Source organism: Corvus cornix, chromosome Z (genome assembly GCF_000738735.6).
Source record: "Corvus cornix cornix isolate S_Up_H32 chromosome Z, ASM73873v5, whole genome shotgun sequence".
In the NCBI taxonomy this organism is placed as follows: domain Eukaryota; kingdom Metazoa; phylum Chordata; class Aves; order Passeriformes; family Corvidae; genus Corvus; species Corvus cornix.
Genome location: NC_046357.1, coordinates 44,677,293 through 44,683,292, shown reverse-complemented (window position 1 = coordinate 44,683,292; position 6,000 = coordinate 44,677,293).

Genomic DNA, 6,000 nt, shown 5'->3' with positions numbered 1-6,000 from the left:
TCTGCTGGGCTTGGCTCAGCTGGGCTCAGGCTCAGGCTCGCCTCCGTTCCCCATGGCTCTTCCCACACCATTGCCATGGTGCTCTGCTGGGCTCAGCGCTGCTTGCCACTTGGGGTTGCATTCTTCCTGAGGGACAGGAAGGGACTGACAGTGGCAGGAGAGGGACAAAGTCTGCAGTGATGGCCCCAGAAACTTCCCTGAGGAAGAAACAGAACAAACCACTGCTGCTTCTGTGGCGTGTTCACTTTTTCTCCTGCTGAAGCCACGGCCCAGTGATGATGTGGGTGGTATAGAATAGCAGCCCAGCTGTGCCCACCTGGCCACAGGCTCCACCCCTTGTCAGCCCCTGCAAGCAAAACTCGGAGACATCGGCACAAGAGTAACTAAAGTTTATTGTAGTACACTGAGAGTTTTGAGGTGAGTAATCATAGTCATAGAAATGTTTGGGTTGGAAAGGACCTTAGAGATCATCGAGTTCCAACTCTGCTGTGGAGAGGGGCACATTCCACTGGACCAGGTTATTCAAAGCCCCATCCAGCCTGGCCTTGGACACTTCCACAGTTGGGGCATCCACAGCTTCTGTGTGCAACCTGTGCCAGTGTCTCACCACCCTCACAGTAAGGATGTCTTCCTAATATCTAAACTAAACCCACACTGTTTTGGCTTAAAGGCAAAATCCTATCACCCTATGCCCTTGTAAAATGTTTCTCTCCAGCTCTCTATAAAAACCCCTTTAGGTACTGGAAGATACCTATAAAGTCTTCCCAGAGCCTTCTCCTCCCCAGGCTGAGAAGCCCCAACCATCTCAGCCTGTCCTTGTAGAGAGGTGCTCCAGCCCCCTGATCATTGTCATGGCTCTCCTCTGGACTTGCTCCAGCAGGTCCACATCTTTCCTATGTTGGGGACTCCAGAGCTGGATGCAGTGTTCCAGGTGGGGTCTCACCAGGGCAGAGCAGAGGGCCAGAATCCCCTCCCTTCCCTGCTGCCCACGCTGCTTTGGATGCAGCCCAGGACACATTTGGCTTTCTGGGCTGTGGGTGCTCATGGCTGGGTCATGTCCAGCCTCTCACCCACCAGCACCCCCAAGGCCTTCTCACAGGGCTGCTCTTGATCTATTCTCTGCCCACCCTGTGTTTGTCCTTGGGATTGCCCCAGCCCAGGTGCAGCACCTTGCACTTGGCCTTGTTTAATTTCATGCATCAGCCCGCCTCTCAGGTATCCCTTCTCCCCAGTGTGTCAACTGCACCACACAGCTCAGTGTTGTCAGCAAACCTGCTGAGGGTACTCTCAATCCGACTGTACATGTCACTGACAAAAATATTAAACTGCATTGGTCGAAATACCTGTCCCTGAGGAACTCCACTCATATCATGCTAGATGCAGGATTTTGTCTTAAAGCTTCTCCAGGTGTCATTTTCTTACAGTTTTTTAGAGAAGTAGCAATAAGCATCTCATATGCTGCCAGTCTTCCATGTGCATTCTCTCCCTGTAGGAATTTAGACCTTGGAACAAAGTGTCCATACACAAATAGCCACATCTTCTTATTCATAGGTATCTTACCTAGCCATCTGGGGTTTTTTTCGGTTCTTTCTAGTTAGTCTTCTTATCAGTGGTGAAGGTTGTAACATAGTAAGCCACCAGGCTACACCACAAAGAAATGTTGTGGATCCTTTGAGGAATAGCTGCCTTTTTCCATTTCTCTTTGGTGTATACTGCAGAGCAAGCCACCAGCGAATTACATATCCAGTTTGCCACCTTCAAAGCTTATCTGAAGAGGCAACATGCCATAGTGTCCCTAAGCAACTTCTGCATCGGTTGCAGTCATGGTACCCTTCAGGAATGTCGTGAACACAACATTCAGATATATTCGGCCACAACTGAGCTCAGGAGGTTCTATCACTCTTGTGAGACCACCCTGGAGAGGCACTCCAGATTGCCCAAGCCAAATTCCTCAGTGCTGCTTGCCCTGCTACACCGAGAGCCTGGACAGTACAACACTGCACCCAGCATGTGGACACTGCTGCTGGTTATCCAGCCATTCCACTGGCTGTGGGAGCATGGCAGTTCTCAAAGCGGCAATCTGAGTTAATCCGTGTACAAAGGGAAAAGTGAAAGCAGCTGAGTTACCAGAATTTTGCCAATATGCTTAGCTGAATCTGCATTAAACACATTAACCATTAACCACCCACTGCCTACTCACTTTTAGACCAAGCATAAACTCATTAACTTCAACCTCTGTGAAGACAGCTTAATCCCAGCTACAAAGCTTGATCCAACAGGTTTACTGTGCATGTGTAACAGACAATGAAAGCACCTGGTAGCCCCTGGCCATCACCTGTCCATACCTCACTTTTCTGTCTCTTCATCCAAAGGCCTTTCTTTCTTCCTTCCACTTGTCACTGGGACAACAGCAGGATCTTTGATAGGATACTTTTTACATGCTGTGCTAAGCAGAGTCCAGCTGCTAGCACCAAGCATCAAGAAGGGATCTTTTTTATCAGAATTTGCCAGGTGATAGCAATGCAGTCCCAGAATATCTGGTGAAAATCATGTTCCTCTATACCTTACCCATGGTGTCACTTGTCTCTTATTATCCTGCACTATCTTGCATTGATGTCCTAAAAACAACACACATTGCAGTTCTCCAGGTGGCAGTTTCAAGGGGAAATTGGCTTTTCCCTTTTTCTCATGTTCCTTTGGCAGAACTCAAGACCCTCTGACCTTCTCCAACACAGTTATCATCCTATGAACAGTAGCTCTGTGGAATTTCTTAAGGGATTTTTCATCTGGGATGTTTCACAATATAGGGGCTTTATTAGCTTTAGTTCTCTGGTCCTTTCATTTTAAAACCTCTTGAACAGAAAAACTTCATACCTGACAAGCAACTGTCTTAAAAAATACATATTCATGGATTCATACTTTATTCTAGATGAACTTTAAAACAAAATATCATGGAGAGCAGATCTTATTGCTGAAAGTTTGAGTGCAAAATAAATCATTTCAGACCAAATTGTGCCTTGGAATTGAGGTTCAGGAAAATGACTTGCAAAAGGCTCTCCAAAATGGCTCTCAGGATGTAGGCTTTCAGACCTACTATACTGAGATTAAATGAGCACATGGTTCAAGTCAAGCTTGCTTTTAAGTACATTCCTGAGCAGGGAAGGACTTACTTAAGCAATTGTTTAAATGTTTTCCTAGAACACAACCCCAGAAGTTAGGAGGGTATGACAGCAACTATTTCTTGGTGAGCCTATTTGCACTCTGCTGATCAAAATGCACCACAGGTGCATGGCAACTCCCCAGATATGCAGATACTCATGCTTGAAAAGCATGAGACACAGCTTGTGCTTTTTTTATACAACATGCTTCGAAATGCCCACGTAAATTGTTTTCACTCGATTAAAGAAAAGAGTCAACTTTGCAGAAAACAGTTTATTAAATACATGAGAATTGGTTGCTACACCTAATTACAGACAAAATACTGTGAATAAAGCATGCACTTATCATAGACATCAATGACTATTTTGATTTATTTTAAATGGTCTTTATTTCTGTAAGTTAAGGCTGTACCAATATAAATTTTAAAAATCAAAAATAAGAAGTCACACTACAATAGTAGCAAACACTGTACAGACACTGAAACCAATCTCTAATGCAGCAGAACCAGACTTCTTAAAAGATTATTGTAAGAGAATAAAAATGGAGGTGAAGTGCAATAAAGATCAGACTATCTCTGGAATTTACAGACCAGTGACAGTGAATGTCATACTCCAATTAGCACTAATTGAATCTATTCTTTTCAAAAGCCTAATTATTTGACAGCTAAGCAAGAGAGCAAACTCATAAACACTTAAAAAAAAACCCTCTTGGTCTCCTTCCTTTCTTCTTATTGAGGGCACTTCTGTACTCAAATACTTAAAGAACAGTTTGCAAGGAGACATTGTCGCAGACAACAGTACAACACACATTTGTTTACTCTATCCCCATTAAATAGTGGAATGTCCTGAAGAAGAAAAATACATCACAACCAAAAAAAGCAGTTCTCAACTGACACAAGTGACAGACAACTTTGTTGACCATATCGGTCTTCACCTGTGAAGGGCTTTACCCTGTATGAAGCTTGTGTCCTAAAAATATGCTGCAGGTGTGGCAATGTGACATTCACATGGGTCAAAACTTATCCAACTGATGAGTAAAAAAAAGCCCTGGAGACCCCACTGGGGATCTGATGCTCAAAGTAGGTTATGAAATCCTTCTTCATTTACAGCCACGAAGCCTTTTTGCTTGTTTTTCTCATGTTGCTGTGCAAATACAGAAATAAGGTCATTTCAGGACAATGGGGTCAAACAGGTAACTGAAAATGGAATAGTTGGCAATATTGCTCACATTTTCAGGAAAGGATCCAGTAATCTCCCCCTTCCCCCCAAATTCCTAGATTTGCAGAGCTTAATGCATTAAAATGCGTCAAAATATTATGTCTCCCTAATAAACTGCTGTTTATATAATCTCCCAAATGCAGAAGCAAGAGATCTGTGTAAGATGGTGCCCTGTGTACAGGCAACTGCATTTGGAGTGGAAGATATGTAACACTCCTCACACTAAAATCTCAGCCTTAAATAGCTGATTACAGCTGGGGCTTGCAAGGAGGTCTAAAAAAAGCTAAGTCCCAAATTCCACTGGGGTTTGGATGGATAATTCTCTCCTGGATCCTTTCAGCAGCACAGGCTAAACTATATTTAAAAGGAAAGCTGATCCTTCAATATCATGTACATCAGACAAAATGCAATTACAGGACTGACAATATGTACACTGAAGGAATCACTGTGATTGGAAGGTGGTATGTAAACCCGCACACCATAAATAACAACTAGTTTGCATCTTGAAACTGATCAATTGTGGTGAAAAGCAAACAAATGCATCTGGAGACTGACATGCCATGGGCAGCAGGCTAGATCACGTCTGCACCTATAGAACCCTAACTGCATTTCCAGCATGCAAAGTGGGAATAAAGGATGTTGATGGCTTTTCTGACTCGAATCTAAGCTGGAGATAATGCAGATATACCTAGCTTCACAATAAAAAAGAAGTTGGGGAAAACCTGCTGCTGTGTTGCAGGAATCTGACTCTGTTTTTTTGGCAAGTTAGGCCAACACACAGAAGAAGTTAGAAAGACCAATTGGTAAGACAGTTAGTGCAATGGTGGGACCACTGAGAATCTGATCTACCTGCAAATAGAAGAAATGCAGCATATAAGACCATGCCTTGAATATTTAATATTAGGGCCACATAGGCAGGAGTTCTGTGGCGAGAAAGCCCTTCACTGATACTAATGGAAGCACATGTTCATATGTAAATGGCTACTAGACAACTAAAACAGTGGAGAACCACTCTGTAACTGGTCCCAGCTGGCTCCTCATCTGGTAAAATGAGTCTGAAAAAGCTTCCAGTTTTTAAAGGACAATAAAAGGACCTAACATTTCTGAAGAGAGCCCTGTTCCCTCCAGCTGATGGAAACTGAGGTTCTGCAAAAGGCTTCTCTTCGATCACTTGTGGAAGGTTTTAATCTTCAGCTGGGGTTTCTAAATTCATCAGGTTGTGGGGGACTGGCTTGCAACCTATTACACAGGATGATTTTCAGTGTATTCTGTATGCTTCCTTTATACTGCTTTTCGTAAATGTCCTGGATATCACTAAAAGGAACAACTACATGGAAAATTTTGGCATAAACTTCTTTATCTTTTGGAAGTGTTTTACATCACAAGGGCTGTAAATTTTTCTGCTTGGAGACAGAGATCTTCAGACCAATACTTCTAAGGAAGAATTCAATGTACTCTAATTTTCCCCAATCACGCAGTTTTTCTGGTAACTCTTGATTTGAAAAGCCTTTTCAAGATATGTAACAGGCTTTCATGTCTCAATAGAGATGGAAAACTGATGGCCAGTCTCTTCTTTTTTCCATACAAAATCCTATCTTAAAGACCAGCCTAGGTACCGTTAACC